This window comes from Pleurodeles waltl, chromosome 4_2 (genome assembly GCF_031143425.1).
Source record: "Pleurodeles waltl isolate 20211129_DDA chromosome 4_2, aPleWal1.hap1.20221129, whole genome shotgun sequence".
Classification (NCBI taxonomy): Eukaryota; Metazoa; Chordata; class Amphibia; order Caudata; family Salamandridae; genus Pleurodeles; species Pleurodeles waltl.
The window spans coordinates 128,366,668-128,379,773 of NC_090443.1; the positions used below are offsets into that span (position 1 = coordinate 128,366,668).

Genomic DNA, 13,106 nt, shown 5'->3' on the forward strand with positions numbered 1-13,106 from the left:
GGAGTCTTACCTCTTTGCAGAGAGTACCAACGATTTTTGGCACTTTTTCCCTTATGCCTCAGATTTTAGTAGTAACGGAGTATCTTTAGGGCCAGAACAACACTGTGGCAGATTGGCAATCTTGTCATCTTCGAAACTCCAGAGAATGGAGACTGCATCCAAAAAGCTTTAATTTCCTCCATTGCCTTTAGGGCCTCTCCTTGATAGATCTTATTGTGTCCCTCCTCAACCGTCAGCTTCCAAACTTTTTAAGTTGCTGTCCAGACCTGGAGGCCCTGGCCACCAATGTTTTTTCAGGGTTGGTCTTCATTCCTGGGATACGCCTTTCCTCCTTTCATGATGATTCCCAGAGTCTTGGCGCAAGTACGACATCCAAGTGAAGAATTCATATTGGTGACTCTGTTTGGAGAGCTCAATCTTGGTTTCCAGTGATCCTAGAAATTAGTTGTGCCTGCCTGATTCTGATTCCTTTTCGTTGCAATCTCCTCCTAAATCCAGTGGACCTTCCACATCCACTAGTCCTATCCGAACTTCTCTTTCCAGTAGCCTGGAGAGGTTCTTAGAAAGATGGAGCCAACTAAGACTTTCGCAAGAGTCTAATTATTTAATCTCCCAGGCCTGGTCCTCCGGTATTCAAAAATGCCATGCTTCCGCTTGGAAATGCTGCTGTAGTTGGTGCTGTGAACGGTATTCAGATCCCTCTACAGCAGAATGTCCTTTAAAGAACTGCACTTCCTATACGTGATTGTAGGACGTAGTGTTAAGAAATTCCCAATCACTTGATCTGATTTCACCAAATTCCAAGTTAGGTTGATATAACCATTTTTGCCTCCGTTTTTGTATGTAGATCTATGGGTTTCTGTTTTTGGGATACTTGTGGGTTTTTGCACATATTTTAGATTATTATTTATTTTCAGTATACATAAAATTTTTGTTGTCCTTGTGTCCAAGGTAGGGATGTGGAATTCCTATTGCTGGATGCCCGGGACATCTTGTATGGGGCCAAGGGCAACAAGTTTTCATGTTTATTTTGTCCTTGAGACAAGTAGGCCCAACCCTCTACAGCACAAACCCTTTGGCTGCCAGTTTACAGAGAAGGGGAACTGTCTGCAGTTGAAGTAATGTGTGTCCATATGTTAATGCTGTTTGAACTTGAATTTATGGTTCATTAATTGAAAGCCGTCGTTATTAAGGTGAGTTTGGTAAATAAATGTTTTAAGGTCACACTGCAATACTGACAGTGGTTCCAGTAAAAAAAAAAAAAAAAGTGTACGCACGTTTGAAAAGTTTAACAATATGACGCTAAGTATTATGCTCCCAGAATGCTCTCCGATAAGATGCGAATGTTTGCAGAAGCTTGAAAGCACGAGAGAGGATTCTTTGCTTTTGAAATATGTTCAGAACGTAGCAGCGCAGTCTGAAGGAAAAGGTGGACCTCCCTTAGGTTTTTAACGTGTGTTTTTAATTATTTTTAGATATTTTTCATGTTCCTGTAATTTATGTGTGGAGTAGAAGTTGGAGGGTGTGTAGAATTGTAACCTTAATGATATTTTTCCTCTCATATATAAGACATTAATTCCCTATTTTGGAATTTGTTTGCTTTGCCTTGATGGGGAAACGCAAGGGAGACCATGGAAAGGGGGGCTCTTTTCAGGAGGCTACTTACTGTCCCCAAGTTGATAACTAGTTACCTCACCTCTGTGATGGGTGTCATTGAGTCGGAAATAGGAAAGGTGGAAGCCACCTTAGAATCAACACTTGAGAAAACAGGGAAAGGAGTGATAGAAGTAAAAACTCCTCATGTAAACTCGCTATCAAATAGGACAAGGAATCCTTGTGTTATAAGGGGTAAGGATCCACGAGTTGACCAAATTAATTCTATAACCCCTGAGAGCCCACCCGTTAAAAAGAGTAGGCAATTGACTTCTCCCCACGTTTTAGACTCTTTTATAGACTCGGCCCTGTCCCCTGTAAAATCCAGTGTATCTGAAAAGATTCTAGTAGAAATAGAGAATAGAAAGGGGAAGCTACAATCTAAACCACCAAAGAGACCTACGGGGAAACAGACAAGAGATATTAAAACCATGAAAATTCCCAATGAATACCTTAATCAAATTGATAGCCAGCTTGGTGATATCAAAAAGTTATGCTGCCTGGTTCTGGAGAAATTGGCTGTTCTTGAGTAGAAGGTTGCCTCTATATCAGTGATAATGAAATCACCACAACTGAGGGTGTAACCTCAGTCTAACCGTATTGATCCTCCATGTTCATCTATCCCAGTTACTCTAATAAATCAAAAAGGTATGCAAAACTTTCCCCAGAACTCAGCCACAAACTTTTTTGAATTCTGTGGATACAGAAAAATCCACAAATAGGTTGTTACAGCGAGGAATAGACGAGCAAGGGATCTGTGAGGGTCAGGTCCTCATAAAACCCCAAATACCATACAAAAAGATACCATTGGTTTGTGCCCCATATGTTATAGTTTTGGAAAATGTGCCCACACTAGGAAATTCATGTCCTGAGTCTCATACATTCTTGTTAAATAAAGTTACACACTGGGTTGGGAAGTACTTTGGGTAGAGGGCCGACATTTTTAAGGATATTATAACTATGAGACGGGTCCCCTTGGTTGGCACATTGCTCAAAACTTTGCAGGGGGATTGTATAATCATAAATTTTAGAAGTCCCTGGATAGTTAATATCTTGTACCATCCTTTCTTAACCACAATGCAATCGACAGGATCCATAAAAGTCAGACGTTTAACTGAGTTCATTTTACCTCCAGCTCACCCCAACTTTCCCGATTCAAATTGTCTCGGAGTACAGAGTCCTAGCCATCTTGGTGTATCCAAGCTGTATGATACTGCCCTGACACTGTCCAATAGGTTTGAGCCTTTGATGTCTCTAGAGCAATTAGATTGACCTTTAGTAATAAGGTCTCACTCAGTGGAGAACTCGGAGACAAATATATCACACCAGCCCTATCTGCAATCTGAGGGAGCCCCTAGTATATCAGGTAGGACAGTCTCGGGGATTATTTCTTGGAACGTGGCAGGATTGAAATAAAAAATGGGAAACCCTGACTGGCTGGGATTAGTGACAACCAATATTTTTATTTGTTGTCAAGAGACATGGCTCATAGAGCCGCCGCATGTCAATGGCTACACCACATATAGTGTTCCTGCAATCAAATCCCCCGCGGGTAGGCCCAAGGGAGGACTAGCCACCTTTGTATCTGTAATGGCAAGGGGTGTGGAGGTGCGTGTAATGGGCACATCCCCCTATTTTTGTTGGCTCCAATTTTGAAACTTTTGGAGCCATTTAATGTGTTGCTGGTTAATTATTACAATAATATTTTTTACCATTCAGACACTAGTGTGATTGATAGCCTTGAAATGTTAATACACCAGACCATGAACACAAGTAAGAAGGATTTAAGAATAATTTGGGCTGGAGATTTCAATGTCCATCGCTGTGAATTAGAGCTTTTAGATTGCTGTGGGTTCTACGACGAACATGATTGTCCCATTCAACATTTCAAACATTCTCCTTTTGGGAACGCCTTAAATCGCTTGATAGTAGCCAATTTTTTGCTCCTCCCGACTCCACTAGTAGAAGGGGTACCGACGTTTATAAGAGGTGACGCACATACTACAATTGATTTTATCATTTATTCTAAAGAATTTACCCCTTTTTTGGGGAAATTCAGGGTGATGTTAACTTGTGTTAGTGATCATAATCCGTTAATTATAGAAACAAGTTTGGGATTGAATAACGTTTTAAGAACAGAGAAGCGATATCCAGATATGAAGTTTTCAGCTCAAAAAGGCCTGACTATTAAATGGGGGAAAATAAATAGCAACAGTTTTTTCAAAGACTTAATTGTGAACAAGTGGACTGATGTTATGATAGCTTTGGGTGAAGATATTCCCCCTCATGAAATTGTTTATGCTTTTTCTTCCTTGACAAAGTATATGGCTGAAAAACTGCAGCGTCCTAGTATTGATGAAGAGAGTGGTCCCCGATGGTTCAATCATGCATGCACCTCTTCTTTAAAGAATTTGAAGAAAACAATTAATTTTTTCCCTCAAGGTTGCCATGCTATCAAAATCGCAAGAAAGGGATACAAGGACGCACTTGCAATTAGAAAGGCTCAATTAAGGGAGTCTACTTGGGAGGATTTGATAGAGGCAAGCAAAAACAGAAATACAGCTGCCTTCTGGCGAGTGGTTAATTCTCCACTGTTGAATGATACGGCCAAAATGGCCATGGATACTGTCATTCCAGCACAGACTTGGGTGGACTATTTTTCAAAAACTTTTGCAATAGGGAACAGCGTATTAAAGGATGACACAAGTTGTTTTACGGCAATAAACAACGCTTTGATTAGTGTGGCCTTCAGTAACACTATAAATGTAGCTGATGTAAAACAGGCTATTCAAGATTGCCCCTCGGAGAAAGTTCCTGGTCCAGACAGAATTCCAGCCGACTTATATAAAGCGCTCCCAGATTTTTGGGCACCATTGCTTACTAATGTTTTGAGATCTGCTATGATAGGCCCATTAGTAGATACCTGGAGAGAGGCGATCATTGCCCCGATTTTTTTAAAAAGGACATTGCAGACCCCTTAAGTTATCGACCAATCTCTCTTTTGTATAGCTCGGTAAAGATTTTAGGCCGAGTGATCCTAAACAAGCTGGAAAATTGGGCAATGGAGACTAATTGCCTCTTAGAAGTGCAGTTTGGGTTTCGACCAGGGCTGGGTATAGTTGAACAAACATTCAATCTGACTTTGATAGTACAGAAATATACGAAAGTCAAAAAGGGGTGTGTGCATCTAGCATTTATGGACTTATCATGTGCTTTCGATACAGTTAACCAAGAGAAATTGTGGATGGTCATGTCAAAAATGGGGGTGGATAAGGACATAATTGTCTTACTCAGAAGAATCCATGCATGTACCTCGGCACAAGTTCGTTACTCTCAGGAGGGTGATTTAACAGATAAGTTATCTTCATTAAAGGGGGTCAGACAGGGTTGTATGCTGGCCCCCTTTCTTTTTCTTCTTTATATAACTGGACTAGAGAAATGTCTCTGTGGGATGGGGAAGGACTTTCCAACCATTAATAATTCCCCAATTCCAGTACTGCTTTACGTGGACGATGCCGTACTCATCTCAAGGACAGCAAATGGTCTTCAAATTTTTTGAATACTTTTAATGTATTTATGGGAAATCTTGTTCTTAAAATTAATAGATCGAAGTCATTTGTGATGAAGAGTGGGCCAAAGTTAGCAAAAAACAAAAAAAATATTTTGGAGGGGGAAGAAATATTTAAGGTTACACATTTTACGTATCTGAGGGTTCCCATTGATGATGATTTTAAATGGAATTTTTTTGTTAATATACGCCTAACACAATTTCAAAGAGCTATAGACGCCATTTTTAGATTTTCAAAAAAGTTGGGGCATAAACCCATAAAAGAGATGATGACTGTATTTTCTAGTAAATATCTTTCTATCACGACATTTGGAGCAGAGGTTTGGGGCTATGCTGATTCATCAAGTATCTAGGTTGTAGAAAATAAGTTCTTAAGGAGGTTACTAGCAGTCCCGCAGTCAACTTCGGTAAAGTTTTGTCATGATGAAGTGGGCTTGAGGGCTATATCCGATTATATAAAGCTCCAACCAGTCTTATTATGGTTAAAAATCTGGGTGAAACCGGAAGCTCATTTATGTAGGATGGTGATACAGGACTGCCTCTCGTTAACAAGATCATTGGACATACCTTGGCTTAGATATGTACGTTCTTTGCTTTTCTCCCTTGGAGTACGGGAGTTCTTTTCTAAGCTGGACCTCATAACAAAGCGGGACATAAAGAGGGCAAAGGAAATATATTGGCAGCAAATACGGGACTTAAAGCTAAACTTATGTTTAGAGAGAAACCAGGATATGAGCCAGCCATAGCAATCACAACCGATGTTATATCTGGTTATTACAAGTTCTGAGCGTCAAAGGTTTCTACTTACCAGGTTACGCTTGAATACATTGCACTACCTGGTAGCATTTCTTCCTGTGGAACTTGGTTTAAGAATCTTCCACTATGTTGCTGTGATGGAAAGTCATCTCAAAGTACATTGCACTTCATACTTTGTTGTAATTTTTATATTATCCAAAGAAAACATTTTTTACGTCCTGTGCTTTTAGCTAAAAGTATTAGAACTATCCAGCTTGCTTATTCGTATTTCCATAAGTTGGGAGATGAAGAGATAATACAGGCTATGTTAAACTATATACATGCTGCTCTTGGAATTCAAAACTTGTATTAATAATGTTTTATTTGCTCGTGACATTTACATAGTTGTATTTACTAAATGTCTTTTATGGTCTATTTGTACTGAATAAAGTATTGAAGAAGAATATGTTCAGAAAAAATGTAATTTGAAAAAAAGAATTTGCTACTATGAAATTTCAGGTGCTATTTCTTTGAAGCATCATGTAGTAAAATGTGTTGATGCACGCTAGTATTTCCCAAAAATATTCCTAATGGAAAATCAGTGTTATTTATTTTAATGCTTCCCATAATCTTGTTGAAAATATTAAGCACTGACTACTAAGCCAACCGATCGGACATTTTTTGTGAGTCTTTTAGTTTCATCAATGCGTGACTTGTTTTGACATGGCTTTTGTAACACTTTATTGTTGGTGGAGCTGCAAGGCCCTCACCTTTGTAACAGTGGCAAAACAAAATTTAAAAAAATTCTGATCTCTAAAAGCACACTTTGCCACCAGTGCATAACAAAGGCCCTGCAGCCCCCTCCAGGGGGCCCCTTCAGCACAGAACCTGCCCTGAGTGGGTCTGGAGAGGGGGCCCCTCCATGTTCTTTGCAAAGGGGCCCCCTCCAGTTTCGTTACACCACTGATTGCCACTGTAGTTCCTGGCACTGAACAAAACTACTTTGTGTGCCAGTATGCTCCTTGTGGAAGAGGATAATGTGATCTCTCACAGTAAAGATAGACAGAGGAATTAAAGTTTAATAGAAACAAAATGTCTTTAACGCCAGTCCTAATTAGGGACCCAATTCTTAAAGAAAGTCACAAAAGTGCACCCATGGTATGTCTTTGAATTAGTGGCTTTCATGAATTCACAAGAAGTACACCAGAAAATCGTACTCCTATAAAATATTTGTAAACTATATTTTAGCCTGGGCAAATATGCATGTGTAGATTTGCTCATGTGAAAATCTATTGGTTGTTTACAAGTTCTTTCCCTCCAACACTTTTTTTCCCAACCCTGGAAGATGTTCTACTTCTACCATTGTCAGAAGTAAATTTCCAACCTTTCTTATTATGGGAAAAGATTAGAGAAAAGCTGGTGACAATCCTTCAAACATGCAAGTTACAAAATCTAAGAAAAGAGCAAACCGGGGCACTCCAAACAAAGAGAGTCCAAAAGTCGGGTGACTTAGTGTGGAAAAGTTTAATCCTCAGTAATTGGTCGTTGAATCATAGTTCAAAATTGTTTGAATCCACATATGAGAAAGTATATAGCAGGTTACAATAACAAACTGACTCCTCAGAATGAGCAGGCATAGATGAGCAACAACACAGCCAACACGTGTTTCGTCCTCTCGGACTTTTTCAAGGCTCTAGGTATACTTTTTAGGTAAACGCTGCCGTTTCACTTCATATGGTGAAACGGCAGCGTTATCAGACGCTGCAGTGGCAAGCACGTACGCCTTTGTTACTTGCTTCCCGAACTCTACGGTTAGAAACAGTCAGGTCTATTTCATCGTGTGGATATCTAACTGAACACCATCAGCCATTCTTTACCTAAAAAGTATACCTAGAGCCTTGAAAAACTCCTTTCTCATATGTGGATTCAAACAATTTTGAACTATGATTCAACGACCAATTACTGAGGATTAAACTTTTCCACACTAAGTCACCCGACTTTTGGACTCTCTTTGTTTGGAGTGCCCCGGTTTGCTCTTTTCTTAGATTTTGTAACCTACAGCGCTCGACAGAGGTGGTTGTCGCCATCCACCTCTGTGTGTGTGCACCTTGAAACCCTCGGTGGTTGGGTTTCTCTGCACCAGGCTGGCACCCGCCACAGGACTTGCTGACGACATACTATTGTGTTTGTTGTTTTTTGTTTCTTGGTTTCAGATGTGCGTCGCTAAGCATCAACCACCTTGTTTCAGTATTGTAGTTAAACATGCAAGTTAGTAGGTTTTCAGACTCAAAGATTTTCCAGCCCTGGAACTATTGCTTAGTGCTTCCTCCAGGCCCAGGGAGTAGAACTGCGAAAGGTGGCAAAATAAGAAAATTGCTACAGTAGTGATTGAAATTGCAAGTATTCAAGCGCTATTATGGTAGTAGCAGTGGCATAATCAGAGAGGCTATTATCAGAGCTCTTACATACTGAGATTGGTGCCATAATTTGTCGCCTCACTACATGGCACCAAAGGGAGAAGTAGATATTTTTACAGGAAAAGTAGATTTAAGAAGCAACCTGTGCCATGGACAAGTAGATATTTTAATAAATGACACACCCCTGGTCCATGGGTATACCTTTGGTCTTGACACATTTTTCCTTGGTGTTAGCAAATTATGTGTTTGGATTATTTGTATCACTTGGTTTGTTATTTTGGCGCCTGCCAAACATTTCACGCATTGTGCTAATTTTGCCACTTGGCTCAGGACTATGCGTCTGTATATTCTTTTTGTATGGAACTTTTGGTGCAGACACCACTAATATTTAGGCCACTTTGTTGACGTTTGATGCTAAGCCACTGGGCTCCGATACATGCATTATAATGAAATGCCGGATAGATAGTGTCAATTGAATGGCCTTATGTAAAATGATGTGTGATAGACAGATGAGCATTTTCTCACTCACCTGTTTTTCGTATTTGGAAACTACATTCATATGGTGGCACATTGTTGCAAGTTATGGATAGCACTGACTTGTTGTAACAGTTGTTCCGAGGGCAACGAAGTAATAGCCTTTGAAGTATTTTTGTTCATGTTTATTTTAGGAAGAATGTTGATATGTCTTTAAATGTGACAACATTTTTTGACTCTGTGTGCTATAACGAAGACCGTGTAGGTCGATAAGCGTGAGCCATAATAAAATTTTGTACCAGCATCCTGAAGTTCGGGCTTTTTCTGGAGTGTATAACAAAGGGGTTTTGCTTAATTATTTAATTATGTCCTATTCTGGACCAGTGTTTACATCGTTGGTGCCTTTTCTTCCTTTTACGGAATGAGAACAAGTGAACCATATGGTTAATTTGCTCTAGATGTCTGAAAGTACGTTCTTCCTAATTTCAAGCTCTTTCGAGGATAACCCTGCCTTCAGCAGAAGTCAGAAGGCAACAGAGTCTTTGGATCTGGAATTATCAAGTTGGGTTCCCATTGGAGCTTTGAGTGGTTTGCCTTTTCAGTTTGAGCCTGTCGTTGCAGGTTCTGAGACTTTTTAACTGTTTGATTGTTCTTACGCAAAGAAAGAGGAAGCTGTTTTGCTGCATATGCATTGTATAGGGTTGGTCATGGGACTGATATGTGTTCATGGGAAATATAGTGTTTTAAACTTACACTTGATTGGCTGCTGAAAATAAAAAGTGAAGAAAGAGAAGCATAATCCTCACATAGATTCCCTTAATAGAATTGAAAAATTCTTAGCGCGAATGGTAGATTTTTTTTTTCCTGACACATGCTATAAACCAGAAGCCTTCAAACTTTTTGTGCTGAGCCTGCACCCTCCTTCCCTTGACCAAAATGTTTTCAAGTTGGTCTCACTCTCCAAATTGTTTTTTCTTTTTTAATGGCTAGAAAGGGAGGAGAAAGGATCGTCAGGTTTACTAAATCATTTAATCACCTGGCCTGACAAAACACCATATTTTGGTTCTATGATAACATCAAAAGAATTGTGTGTGTAGCAAAGGTGCAGCAAAGGAGTCACTTTTCATACTGGAACTGTTTTCAGTGTAGCAGTTCGCCTAACGGTGCATTATAGCAATCAGAGGGGTTTTGCTGTTCTTATTTAGACATGTGTAATGGAAGGTCCAAATTAAGGCATCACTAGTGGTATCCCAAATCTTTTCATCAAAAAAGTCATCATTATAGCTTTATTGTACCTTTAAAAAAAAAAAAAAAAAAAAAAAAAAAAATGTGACTTCTCTGTGCCATACTTTTCTAAATATTGACTTGTGCCATTTTATTTTTGGAATAAGTGTCCATTAAAATTATGACGAGTCATTAGGTAAAGAAAGCATTTACAAAACATCTGAAACTGTAATTGCATGATACACAGAACACTCCATACCTCTGAGCACCAAAACCTTTGCAAATATTTAGCAAGACTATCCCCTCACTTTTATTTCAATAATTATGAAAGTAGGCAAGTGAGAAAACGTTATTTTACTTGAACGTCTATTTTAATCAAATATATGTTGATTTGGAAAAAAAACATGGATACAGCTCGGACACAGCTCATTGTTTTATGATGGCCTTCAAGAATGGACTCTGGTTTAAAAAAAAAAAAAATAGAGCAGTATTGGTCATCTGCTGGTTTAACTACAAGAGGGGGTTTCCAGCCTTTTCTGCAATAAGATTTACCTATGTTCAATAGATAAAAAAGCACGCACATGTTTCTGAGGAGGGCCCAGCTGAAGAAGTGCCTTCATGCCGGTTCAGGCCTGTGGACCCCCTGGGAATGTGTCACGGACCCCTGGGGGTCCGCGGACCACAGGTTGGGAAGCGCTGATCTAGTGTATTACTTGCCCTTCTATAGGAGGGTTGCCCCTCTATTTTTGGAACACAATAGCACCATATACTAAAGTATCTTTATTTTTGTACAACTGAGTGTTTTCTTTCTTGTACGTGCTGTGTGACCTCAGTGGTATTGCATGAGCTTTGCATGTTTCCTAGATAAGCCTTGGCTGCTCATCCACAGCTACCTCTAGAGAGCCTGGCTTCTAGACACTGCCTACACTTCACTAAGAGGGGATACCTGGACCTGGTATAAGGTGTAAGTACCTTGGGTACCCCCACCACACACCAGGCCTGCTTCCTACACCACCGTGACCCATAGCTGATAGTTTTCACTACCTCAAAAAGATACTTGTCTGGAAAAAAAACTCTAAAGTCGTTCCAAGATCCCGAACTCGTGATTTATATAAGTTTTATGGGGTAACAAATAGTCTTGTTTCATATTTTGTCTTACCTTTCTTCTATTTTTAATGATTTGAGCTGTGGAAAGATAGCTGTTTGATTTTAACTCCTGTAGTTCATTGTACTGTTAATTGTACACTATCTCGTACTGGTATAGTCCTTTCTGGGAGGGCACTACTATATCTGTCAAGTTATTAACACAGTTACTGTACCCAAAATAGCTTTGGAAGAGTAGTAGAACAAGGATGGCCAGGATGTTCTTAGGTTTTTAATTGTTTATTTATGCTAATGAGGTTGTCTTTTCCGTGGAATTTATGACTGTGATCCTTTGAAGCTTATGTAGGTTATCACTTCAAGGGTTCTCTTGTGGTTTTAATCGCCCACCCACCAATAGGATGGCATAGCGGTTAGAGGGTACACATTTGTTTATGCGTAGCTTTGGAAGCATGAAATGGCACCCCTATGTGATCTTTGTATTTGCTTTAAGAGCTGCAGACTGTTGCCACAAATAAGTGCATCATTTGTTTGCTGACGTTTGATAGCCCGCCTACTGCTTTTGATGAGTCAGTAGTAGAACATAGCAAAGTATTTGTATGGGTGTAAGGAGCTTAAAGAGCACCTACCGTCTGCAGGCGTGACTGACTAGTATTCACAGTTGTTTTTGAGGGGTCACATGCGACAGCACATGCAGTCTCACTTACGAAGAGCATTGTTTACAATAAAGGACGTAGAGCCCATCCAGTTCTTACCTTTCATTGTCACTCTTTTTTGCGGCCTCATAATTGACGGCTAGCGTGTGACGGGCGTAATTTCCTTTTCGTTCTGAAGAGCATGGACAAAGCACAGGTTCATTCAACTTCGTGTCCATCTGCTGATCACGCTGTGTTTGAGGCATGCGTTTCAGACACCTCTGTTTTCAGATATCCTGCTGCTTTCTCTTTCTACATTTGTTCTGTTTTCAAACACATTTTTGGACATTGTTTATCTGTGTCAGCATCTTTTGGCTTACTCGTTACATGTTCTATGGGTTGCAGTACACCATTATAATGTTTAAATGCCATACTAACAACATGTGTACACCTTCATGATGCTTGCTGCTGCATGCCTTTTTTGTTGCCTTTCAGTTACTCATCCCAATTATGCCTAATACCTTTGTGTTGATTTCAAGTTCTGTTACTTATTTGTTACACCCACAACCGTTCTACTCTAGGACATATTACTCTATGCCACTCTACTCCATGCCACACAATTCCAGTCTACAACACTCCACGCAATGTCAGTCAATTGTGCACCAATCTATGCCATTCTATGCCACCCCACTCTATTCCAACCCTGCTCCACTCAAAGCCACACTATGCCACTACATTTTATACAGTGCCTTTCCACCCTGTGGCTTTCCATTCTGCGCCGCTCCATTCTGCACCCCACTACTCTACTCCTTTCTGCGCCACTCTCCTCTCCTCTACTCTGTGCCACTTTGCACTACAACACTAAATTTTAGCCACGCTGCTGTACAACATGGCTAAAAGACATTGGCAAAGCCAGTAGCTCTTGTATAGGCAGGGCCTATTGGCTTTGCCAATGTTTGTTTCAACCGGAGCATGAGAGATGTACGATTGTAATTCGTACACCTACCTTAACCAACCACTAGTTGAACAATTCTGGTGGTATTTTATATGCCTGTTGACAACTTTGTGTTTTTTTAATGTAAGTGACAAACCTGGGATCTCCTATGCATCTTTAACAGCTTCCATTTGGGGGGAAAAACTGTATAGTGTTCTTAGGTTTGTCTTTTAAAATGCATAGGAGCTCTCCACTGTTTAAATAAGCATCCTTGCAAACAGCTTTTCTTTAGATGTCTTAATTTTAGAATTTTATTTCTGTTAAGAACCCAAACGAGAGGCATCCCCTGTTGGTGGTAGTTTTCA

General features: G+C 39.9%; 1 protein-coding gene across 3 annotated transcripts in view; it reads left to right on the plus strand.

The window, feature by feature from the left end:
• The window catches only part of ZNF740 (zinc finger protein 740), a 276,391-nt gene that overhangs the window by 46,657 nt on the left and 216,628 nt on the right, over window positions 1–13,106 (plus strand). The gene's annotated exons all lie outside the window — the stretch shown is intronic.